The sequence below is a fragment of the Crinia signifera genome, chromosome 2 (genome assembly GCF_055691185.1).
Source record: "Crinia signifera chromosome 2, ASM5569118v1, whole genome shotgun sequence".
Lineage (NCBI taxonomy): Eukaryota > Metazoa > Chordata > Amphibia > Anura > Myobatrachidae > Crinia > Crinia signifera.
The window spans coordinates 14392522-14404479 of record NC_139218.1 but is presented as its reverse complement, the minus strand read 5'-3'; the positions used below and the strand labels follow the sequence as shown (position 1 = coordinate 14404479).

General features: G+C 48.7%; 1 protein-coding gene across 1 annotated transcript in view; it reads left to right on the top strand.

Moving 5' to 3' along the window:
- Positions 1 to 9576: 9576 nt before the first annotated feature.
- The window catches only part of POU2F1 (POU class 2 homeobox 1), a 127644-nt gene continuing 125262 nt past the window's right edge, over positions 9577 to 11958 (top strand). Inside the window, exon 1 of the mRNA XM_083171588.1 lies at positions 9577 to 9627. The gene's annotated coding sequence lies outside the window, so the exon portion shown is untranslated. The remainder of the gene's footprint in view (positions 9628 to 11958) is intronic.

The window sequence follows — 11958 nt, the reverse complement described above, 5'->3', positions numbered from 1 at the left end:
AATGCCAACATCAATGAGAATACCAACAACGGAATGCCAACTGCCAGCATCCCAATCTTATGTATGTAAGACGGAGAGTATGGTTGGGTGGTGCAAATTGTTCCCAGCACTGGAGGAGCAGCAGGCGGAGGAGGAGCTGGGTTCCCAGCAGGACAGAGCTTCAACCTGAGCTGAGATCAACTGTCCGATCCCAGTGCTGGATGAGCAGCAGGCGGAGGGGGAGCTGTGTTCCCAGCAGGACACCGCTCCAACCAGAGCTGGGATCAACTGTCTGTTCCCAGTGCTGGACGCATTGTGGCGGGTGGCCGAGACCATCCTTTGGTTCCCAGTGCCGAACTGGATTTAGTGCCATCAAAAATGGTTTAAGTATGAGAAGGAAAAGCACTGCTCAAAGGAAGGGCCCTGCTCGTGAGAGCTTACATCCTAAAGGGTAGGAACAGACAGGAAGGTGTGACACATTTGGGGATGATAGTAAGTATGGAACAGAGTTAGTATGAGATTTGGCTGGGTTTGATGGATCTTGAAAGCCCGTTTGAAGTTTTGTAGAGAGTTGGAGAGAGAGAGAGAGAGGTAGAGAGTTCCAGAGGTAGGGAGCAGCACAGTACAGAAAGTACAGAAAGACCCATCAGAAGAACCAAACAGGAACAGAAGACTTCTCTGACTTCCCAGCAGTTTTTATCATGTGAAGTAAGAATTGAAAGAGTAATAACTGCTAATTTGTTTTGCAATATACTGTAGAGTAATTAGGGCAGGGTTTCCCAATCTTTTTTGAATCACGGCACCCTAGAGTATCAGAATTCTTTTCACGGCACCCCTAGGCCCCCCCAAAATTAATTAGATTGGGTTTATATGTGATTCTGAGGGTCAGTTAGGTGGGATAGGGCAGGATTTGCTTCTGTTTGTACACATTTTATGATAGACAGCCGCCAGCACCAATCTTGCTCATAAATAAATAACCATAAATAATTTGAGTTTGTCCTTAACCACCAACCCAGGGCACCCCTGCATGTGTCCCGAGGCACCCCAGGGAGCCACGGCACACAGTTTGGGAACCACTGAATTAGGGTCATTTTAGAGAGCTTCGGGCCGATTACCCCCTTAATGTATTTTTGACTATTGGATGTTATTTTAACTTTCTATATGTACAAACGTAGCCACTTTCAGCTTTGCCACAGCGAAGCTTGCGTGGCAAGTGTGCCAATGGCTATGACATCCATTTTCCCTGGCTTTACAAAAAAAAAACGACGGTTACCACAAACAAATGCCGCCTTCCTGCCAATCACCTTGTGAGCAGTAGGCGGTTAAAAAAAAGTAGCAGGATTTTATCGCAGGACGGCCTTGCACATGCGCATACTGCGGGCCATATGCATGGGCTTGGCCTGCTAATTCGTAACAGTGGGATCAGTTCTGAATTAGGTCCCCTCTATGTATGTGAGAAGAGAACTTATATTTTTCTCTGATAATATGCAGTTTGTGACTAATATTTGTCAGCATTATCTGTTACCAGCGCTTAAATGTATAAAGAGTTCTCCAATAATGGATTTGAAATGTCTTTTGAATTTCGCACGACTGTTATGACATTTTTTTATATATATGGTGCTTCAATAAAGAAAAACATTTAAAACATACATAATAGCTAACTTGAGATCTTTTGTCCGGCGAACAACATATTCGTCAATGCTGCGGGAGAGTCACATTTTCTGTTTGCGCCAGGCAATGTGCCCATTCATCGCGCCGCCTGTAGAATGACCTTTTGACCTTTCTTTCATCACAACGAGTCGGAATTTTATTCCCACAACTGCGTTCTGATGGATGCTTTTACCTGGATTGAGAATTGATATTAGTTGCAGCAGGCTTCTAGGTGCTGCTACCTATTATGGCATGAAGACATTCTTTAAAAAAGACAATGACACTTTTAATAGACTTTTATTTATGAAACAGACTCATCCACCGACAGTATTTATGTGGTTGGGAATTACTGTTTGTATTTGCCTTGGCTCAAGAATGTGGGCGAATTCGCAGCCTTGAGAGTCCACCAAACGCCGCCTTTTGATTGGTGGCCTGGCCACCACCCATTTGCACTGTGTGTTCCCACGCACTGGCTGTGATTGGATGTTTTACATAAACCGACCATTGAAGGATGTGGCACGTGCATGTACATCTAAGGTTGCTCAGAGCAACCTTAGATCTGCGTACACATTCTTAAGGAAGTGGGCCTGATGTCAGCTGCCCGTCCCCGGCGCCCACGTTACCGGGCAATTACCATGGGAACGCCCAGCATTTTCATGTGAACGCCCATGAAACGCTGGGCATTGCCATGGGTGGGTTCCCCAGCCCGCTGCCCTCCGCCCGCTGGCTGCAAGGTTAGGTCTCTTAGCCGTGGCCGCACGCACCCAGCGCATGCGAATTGTGAAGACATCGGCCCCCGTGCGAACGAATGGGCCACTGCGAATGGCCCTGAATAAGGTCCCGTATCCCTGCTCAACAGTCAGCCAGTGGTGGATCCAGGGGTGGGGCTGCAGCACAGTCAGTCTAAAATTTAAAAATGGGAGCTGGACTGACTGCCATTGAGTCTCGGTCGGTTGTGGCAGTTGATGTGGCTCACGTATTTGCGGGCTGCAGGTCTACCTCTAGAATTACCACTGCAATGGACTTATAGGCCGTGTAAAAGGGGTGAAAAGCTGGATCGCACCCGGGTTGGCGCCAGGTCCAAAAAAACAAGTTTCTCAGCACTGACGTACAGAATAGGGTGTGATATGAGAAGCACCACAACAGAGAGCGACACCCCCAGGCAGTAAAGAGGAACTGCACGGGTTTAAGAAGTGGAGGTTGCTAGAATGAACACTGCAATTAAATGGGCAAAGTGCAACCTCCGTCCATCAGCTACATACTCTCCAACATATGAAGGGCAGAAACTGGTACACATTCAGAGGGGGTGGTACTAAGGGGAAAGGAGGCAAAACCAGGGGGACCTACACTGACCACAGCTACACTGACCACTACCCAGAGATATGATGCTGCCAAAGACACAACCACTGTTTTAAGATCAGTGATGCAGAGAGAGGGGGCAGGGGGGGGGGGTACTAGTTACCTGGGCCCAGGTCTGATGAAATGGCCCAATGGGGCCTCCAATACCTGGCAGCAGCAACTCTTCTCACCCCAGCACATGCTGCCGTGCGCTGGGCTGCAGTGTGGCCAAGGAGGCGCTTACAGTGATATTTTATCTGTATTTTATTCTAATGAGTATTGCCACACCTCCCACAGGCAGGCCACGCCCCCTGAAAAGTACCTGGGCCTGACCAGGCTCTCTACTGCCCTGCTTAAGATGCAAGGTTGGGTACTTGTTTCCTAGCACAGCCACAACGATCATGATCGTGGGCATCGTTAGGAAAAATCGGGGGCATCGCGGGCATCGCGGCCATCGCAAGCACTAAAAAAATCGGGTGCGATGGTCGCGACGCGATGCCCGCGATTTCCCCATAGTGAACAATGTTAAATGCCTCAATTTAGCCGAGATGCCCCCGATTTTCCATAGGAAACAATGTGAAATGGGTCAATTTACCCAATTCATCATAGGGAACAATGTTAAATGGGCCATAAACCCCCCAAAACACCCCTGAACAGTGAAATGTCCCCCCAAATGTATTTTACGCCACCCCACGATCAACGCGAACCCGAAGCGTGGCGAGCGCAGCGAGCCCCGCGAGGGGACGCGGATACCTGTGAAGGCCGCGAAGGGACGCGTTTACCTGTGAAGGTATCCGCGTCCCCTCGCGGGGCTCGCTACGCTCGCCACGCTTCGGGCTCGGTGGCTCGCTACGCTCGCCACACTATTCTATTCTCAACTCCACGCCCTAGTGGATAGTGGGGGTATGAAAAGGTTGGAGGACGCGTACCGCCGCCCCTCGCGGGCACGCTTCGGGTTCGCGTTGATCGTGGGGTGGCGTAAAGTACTTTTGTGGGGACATTTCATTGTTCTGGGGTGTTTTTGGGGCTTTCTGGCCCATTTACCATTGTTCCCTATGATGATTTGGTGAAATTGAGGTATTTAACATTGTTCCCTATGAGAAATCGGGGGCATCGCGGGTACATTGAGCCATTTAACATTGTTTCCTATGGGGAAATCGTGGGCATCGCGTCTGGACCATTTAAGGGTTTTTTAGCCGCATACGACGCGACCGACGCGATTTTGACTATTTTCAATGCATTTCAATGGGAAAATCGGGGGCATCGCGTCGGTCGCGTCGTATACCACTAAAAATGACACACGATGCCCGCGATTGTGGCCGTGCTAGGAAACAAGTACCCAAGGTTGACATGGCCCTGTTTTTTTGGAAAGCCACAGCCCTAATATGTCTGCAGCCTTTCACTCAGGGTGCAGGGTTCTGCGACTAGATCCACAGCACCATCGCAGGACATTGCGCCTCTAGTACTAGTACATATTAGTACCATTTGCAAACACGTTTATCAACCATGAAGGAAATAACCCTCTTGTCTGAGAAATGACACAACTACAATGGGGTTAAAAGCTGATAACAGGCTGATATGGGTTTTTTCCAACTAATTTCCATTTCATTTGGCAGCAATTCAATTATTGGGTAATGTCACACGAGCGATTAAAATGCCAGTATTTAAGTGCGGCACTTAGGGCTTGTTAGCAAAGCAAAAAAAAAAAGGGGGAAAACCATGCTGCACTGCAGATGGGGCAGATGTAACATGTGCAAAGGGAGTTAAGGTGCCCACACGGTACGTTTTGTGCTGCATGCATTCTGTACTAGTTCGAACTCGATGTGATGCAATCTAGTACAGAAAGTACGAGCTGCACGTACGTTTTTGGACCTGCGATGTGCAATGCGCATGAGGGTGCAGAGTGATCTACACGCGATGCGTTTGGAACTAAAAAGTTCCCAACAAATGGGATCAGCGCGCCGTGTGTGGGCACCATTAGATTTGGGTGGGGTGTGCTCAAACTAAAATGTAAATTGCAGTATAAAAAAGACAGGGTTCGAAAGTCGACATCAGCATTAGGTCGATAATGGCAAGGTCAACAATCAAAAGGTCGACATTAATTTTTCCCATTTTTTTTCCCGCATCCTTGCGAGTCAACCAGATCCCGTATTGTGAATGGTGATACACCAGCCCACCAATCGTACGGCATGTACATTCACAGCCTGCGGGGGAACACCCGCATCATTTAATGGTCTCCGACCATCGAATGATGTGAAACGTGCATGCATAGCTAAGGTCCTCAGAGATTCCTTAAGCCCTGTACGCTCGGTGTCTCGTTTGCATCAGTGACCAGAGATGGTCGCCGTTGAAAAAGAAACTGCCATTTGTCCCTATGACCCCAGAATGGGCAATACTGGGCATATTTGACCTGGACCTTCGCATGACGAAAGAATGCAAAAAACTTTTGCTGGCCTTGAGCGCTGCAGGAAGAAAAACTATCCATCAGAGTTGGATTGATCATACCCCCACAATTTCCCGTATTTTTAGCAAAACTCCACTTCTTATTTAGAATGGACTGGGTAGAAGCTATTGTCGATAGAAACAAATACGTGGAAAAGTTTTTCCTTCTGTGCGACTCCTACATACCCACCCTACCGCCTAATACAAGAAAAATGATACATGCTAGTTTAAAATCGACCACATGGTACCTCACAATTGGCCCTTATTCTAAATCGGACGGTACGGCCCGCGTGCGGCCGTACCGCCGATGTTTTTGTTCTGCACATGCGCAGAGGTCATTCTGCGCATGTGCAGCCCCCTTCGCCGCAGACGGATTTCGTCCGCCGCAAAGGGGGCGTATAGGGGCGTGAGGGGCTTCAGCCCCTCATTACCCTATGTGTACGCCCCGCGTTTCATGGGCGTTCCCATGCAAACGCGGGGCGTGTGCATGGTAATGAGGGCATGACGCCCTCATTACCATGACATGGGGGCGGAAAGCTGACGTCGCCGGATGTCAGCTTTCAGCCCCCTTTCAAGCTCCCACACGGACGATTGTCCGTGTGGTCTGAGCTTGCGGGAGCTGCCGCGGCGTGCGGGCCTGCCTTCGATGGTCGTCGACCATCGAAGGCAGGGGGCAGCTCCCACCATGGTGGAGGCGTAGCCTCCACCATTTTTGTGCGGATCGCCAGCCGTCCGTGTACGGACGGCCGTGGCGATCCGTCGGGTGGGCGGCCCTTGGTTTGTGCGGTCGGAGCCCCGTGTGCGGCTCTGACCGCACCAACCAGAATAAGGGCCTAGGTTGGCTGCCCTAGACCCCCCTGTCCCTCTTGATTGATAGCTGACTACGGTATATAACAGATTTGTTACCAAGAATGTCAATACTAAATGTATGACGGTTGGATTTATGACATCAGACTTTTGTACATTGTTCAAATATTTTATTATGTATCAAACACTGTACAACATTTACAATGTAATATGTTCTACATGTATGCAATGTCTCAATAAAAAAGTTCTTAAAAAAAAAAAAAGAAACTGCCGGTGGTGCCCGGCAGTGGAAATCAGCTGGTCGCAGGAGCAAGCGCCTGTGACCAGCGATCACTACGGGCAGAAAACGGGAGCGCACACCCGGCGATTTATCGCCGGTGCACACTCCCATCGCTGGCAATATGGTCGCTCAGCGACCATATTTCCAGCGATATTTGCTAGAATCGCCCCCGTGTGTACGCACCTTAACATATGCGCGCACATTCGGAGGGAAGTAGGCGGGCAGCTGACATCTGGTGATGTCAGCTGCCCGCATCATTGGCTATTAGCATAAGAACGCCCATGAAACGCTGGGTTTTCCCATATGCTAATGGATCGCCCCGCTGCCCCACAACCCCCCACGCAATGGGTGTGTGCACCCAGCGAACAGTTTGTTTCCACCAACCAACCCACACTTATTCTATCTAGGCTCGGAGTATTTACACACCTCCTGAAAACTGTAGTGCCTTTAAACACTTCAAACTTACTTCTTCCAGTGGTCTCTTTCAGTTGACATCATGTCCAAGCTATTAAAATGGACCATCCCAATTTCTTCAGCATTTCTTACCTATCTCAGCACCAAAATTATAGGGTAAGGCTTCCCCAATGTGCCGAAGCTCTCATCCTTTTGGGGAGAGCTTCGGTCCCCTCGAGGACGACCCCGAGCCACAAGGCGGATGGAAGTCTAATGCGGGTCTCTCCAAACCTTCGGGTGCGGAGGACCCGCCGTCCTAACCCTTCCGGGGGTTGAGGAATGAGGGTCTCTCTAAGCTTCGGCGAAGAGGACCCACCGTTACCTATTTTCCCCTCTTCGGCCTTATGGCTGAGAGGGGTTAGGGGAAAAACTGGGCCCTTCTCCTTTGGGAGAAAGCCTACTTCGATCGCACGACCCCCCTATGCACGTGTTTAGGCACAGCACTGGTGGTAGGGAGCACACCTCGGGCTCCTGAGTTTATTCAAACTCATAGGGTAAGGCTTCTCCATACCTATCAAAATAGGATTTCATTTCCATTGTTTATATTCTCATACACTCCCGTCGGCAACGGCGATGATGCGGGAGCGCGCATCAGTGCTCATTGCTGGGGCATACACACACACCGGGCGGGTTTTGAGCTAAAAGCAGTTCAAACAACACAATTGAGCTTTCAGCTCAAAATCGCCCAGTGTGTATGGGCCTTAACTTTCTGCACATGATACATCTGCCCTACAGCAGTGCAGCAAGGTTTTGCCCAGGTACATCTGCCCCCCCCCTCCTGCAGCACAGCATGGCTGGTACTTGTGTATTATCACGGCGCCCATCGCATTGCATACCACTAATTAAGGTATGCGATGGGACCGATTTTAAGCTTTTCCCGGGCAGAGTGTACAATTTTTAGTATCGCGTCGCATCGCATGCCATTATAATGGCATGCGATGCGATTTCAAGGTTAAATGCCCAGCCAGACCCGATTTTTAATTGTATCCCCACCCTGATGGGTAATAAGTATGTTAAATGCCCCCCCCCCCCCCCATTGTTAACGCCACCCCACTATCGAAGCGTGGCGAGCGCAGCGAGCCCGCGAGGGGCAGCGGTACGTGTCCTCCGACCTTTTCATACCCCCACTATCCATGTCGGCGTGGAGTTGATTTTATATAGTGTGGTGAGCGCAGCGAGCCACCGAGCCCGAAGCGTAGCGAGCACAGCATGCCCGCGAGGGGAAGCGCATAACTTCACAAGTATTATGCGTCCCGCTAAGCTCGCCACGCTTCGGGCTCGGTGGCTCGCTGCGCTCGCCACACTATAAAATCAACTCCACGCCGATGTGGATAGTGGGGGTATGAAAAGGTCGGAGGACGCGTACCGCCGCCCCTCGCGGGCTCGCTGCGCTCGCCATGCTTTGGGTTGGTGTTGATAGTGGGGTGGCATTAACAATGGGGGGGCATTTAACATAGTCATTACCCATCAGGGTGGGCGTACAATCTAAAATCGGGTCTGAGGGGCATTTAACATAGAAATTAGGCATCTGGGTGCATGTGTGACTTAAAATCGGTCGCATCGCATGCGATCATATCGCATGCGATGCTATGCGACACGATTTTTGGTTGTACAATGACCTGCGATGGAAATCGGGGGCGCCGTGATAATACAAAAGTACCGCATGGCTTTCCCCAGTTGCTAGCTTTTTTTTTTTTGCTTTAAACATGAATCAACCTTTGTCTACTTGCAGTGGAGAAAAGCAGGCAAGAGCTTGTGCAATTATTGCAATTGGAAAGCGAGTGTATAAGGCAGCATCAGACTGCACCACACAGGAAACTGGACAGTTTCCCCGGGCTCATGTGCACACAATCCCATTCTGAGCCCTGACAATGCACCTACAATGCCTATTATACACAAGCATTGTGCACAAGCTAGGCTATAGCAGGCTTTCATGTGCTGACACGACCCGGCTGCATGGCACCATCCCAGCACAGACAGGCAGGCTGAAGTGGGAAGGGGGTATCTGGTCGATAGGATGACTATTGGTCGACATGGTAAAAAGGTCGACATGCACTAGGTCACCTTAGACCTCACTAATAAGAAAAACCTAAAAGCGGCATGTTGACATGTTCATGTGTCGAACTAGTGCATGTTGACCTTTCCAATGTTGACCAATAGAGGTTGACCTAATAATTCACACCTGGAAGGGGTCTACAGGTCCCCTTCCCTGCTGCCAGGGCTTGCTGACACCTGTAGTTCCACACGACTTGCCCAGTCACTACTACTACAACCCCCGCAGTTACAGCGGTAGCGCAGCTGCAGCAACAGCAGCAACAGCAGCACAGCCACCTGCCTGGGATCACCCCGCGCATGCGTGCCAGCCCTAGTTCCCAGTGACATCACCCCGCCTCCCTGAGCACCTGCAGCGGCCTGCTGTGTGAGTGACAGCGGAGGAGGGAGGAGCGAGCTGCAGCACCCTCTGTAGTTGCCTTGTCGCTTTTAAATAAAGTTGCATGTTGAAAAAAAAAAGAAAAAAAAAAGAAGCTCCCTCAGCAGCAGCAGCAGCAGCGAGGGGGGGCGGCGCGGGGGAGGGGGTGGGGCCAGCGGCCGGGCGATTTTGGTTAAAATATTCAAAATGGCGGACGGAGGAGCAGCGAGTCAGGATGAGAGTCCGGCGGCGGCGGCGGCTGCAGCAGGTAATCATTACCGCGCTTTACATATTCATATTCATACACGCGCCGCCACTTAGCATAATTTATTAGTACTCCGGATTATTATAATTACCGCGGGCGGGGGGGGGCGGGTGTGAGGTAAAGACACCGGATTCCGGGTAGCTATAGCAAAGCAGAGGAGGCTGGCAGCGGGTAACAGCCCTCACCCAGCCTGCTGCTGCGGAGGAGGGGGTGAGCTGCCCGGCCAGGCAGGGGGCGAGGGCCCACGGGGCCCCTCCGGGCTCTACCTCAGGTGCAACCGGGGGCTGCCTGCCCTGAACAATGAGAGCGGCTCCTGTAGTGTCCTCCTGATACTGCTGCTATTATACCCCCTCAGCCATCACTGTTACCCGGCCACACAGTGCTAGCACTGCTGGGGGTTACCCCCTCACCCATCTGCCCTCCTTACCATTGCACCATTACCCAGTGTTATTATTACTAGTAGTACTGGTACCCCAACACCCATCTGCCCTTATTATTAATGCCCCAGCATCCTATTACTAACAGCATTATTACCCAGTATTATTATTATTATTATTATTGGTACTCCTGATACCCCACCACCCATCTGCCCTAATTATTAATGCCCCAGCTTCCTATTACTAACAGCATTATTACCTATTATTGTTATTGGTACTCCTGATGCCCTTAATATTATTATCATCATCATTACAGATAGCCCCCTGTATCGCTCTGACCTCAGACCTTTTATTATTATTATTATTATTAATAATAATTATTATGATTGTCATTCATAATTATTATTATTAATATAGCCAATAACTACTGTATGTCCCATTATTACTGCTTTTATTATGGCCAGGACCAAACTCTTATTATTGATATTATTATTCGTAGTAGTAGAATTCCCATGCTCCCTATTAGTATTTACCCCATCTGTCTGTTGCCTGGCATAATAATTTTGTTGTTGTTGTTTATTATTACTCTGAGCAACTATCTACCATCTTTTTATTAGCACCTGCCCCACTTGTTTACTGCCCCTCACTATTTTTTATATTATTATTCTACGTTCTCATTGCATTATTATTACTATTATTATTATTGGTTTCACAATAACCGTTGCGCGGGGTCCAACTGTATTGTTGGGGGTACAACCCTGGTGATGTAATGCTACACGATTCTCTGCAATTATATTTTATGAATTGAAAATCTGCTTATTCTATTAAACTGCTTTTATGCAGATTTTTTTCCAACTTGTTTAAAGGGGTGGGGAGGGAGAAAGTCTGTGTGTATGTATGTGTGTGTGTATATATATATATATATATATATATATATATATATATATATATATATATATTATATTGGTAGGTAGCTGCAGAATGGGTGGACCGAGGGGCTGCATTGTGTGCACTGGGTTACCCTATATTATAATGATTATGATAATGTGGCTTCATTTGTATCCTGTAACCTTCTGCTCACCGTCCATCGCTGTGTGTGTGTGTATAATTTGGCCGTCAGCAGGGTTTGTTACACCGTTCCTTGTTACGGAAATAAATGACTATGTATTAAAAATAAAACTCCTCTATTGCCTGGGAACTGCTTGGGGGGTGTGACATTTCCAGTGTCATTTCAGTTTACAGAAGTTAGTGACCCTGTAAAAATGGCATTTCATTTTTTTTCCCCCCTATAAATACACTTGCATGGTAATAAATGTGCTGCGTCCTAAATCCCAGGATCCACGGGGACCAGCAAAGAAAAATATTGTATAAACGATAAATGTAGGTATTAATCCGTGTGCCATGAAGCGTTACAAATGGATGTGTATGTATCCTTAGTCCTCTGTGTTGCAGAGCCCTGATTTCCACCCCCTGGTACTCCTTGTTTTACATATTCATTTCAGTGCTCTGGGTTTAGCATACTTTTTAAAGGGACACTGAGTCTCTCGTGCACTAGCAGAGCTGCTGTGGGGTAGTGGGGCTGCTCTCTGAGGGGATGTGCTTTGGGGCTGACACAAGCCTTCGGTATTATCTGTAACCGACGGCCCTTTTACGATGTTGGAAGGTAAATGGATTTGAGGTTTTTTTTTTTTATTTATTTTTGAATCACCTAAAGTCCCCCTCCTACCCTCTCCTGTGGGGCGTTCCCAGTCGCAGCAACCAGTGCATTATAACAAAGCTTAGCCGCATGGATGACAGAAGGGGGAACATGTAGCAACCTGTAAAAGGAAGGAGAAAAAAAAAAAGAAAGAAATCACATTTCAAGGCCTGTGCGTGCTCCCAGCCTTTCCCTACCTCCATAAATGGCTGGTGTAATTAATAGGTCCTGTATTGTCGTGTGAAATCACAGGGACAAAGA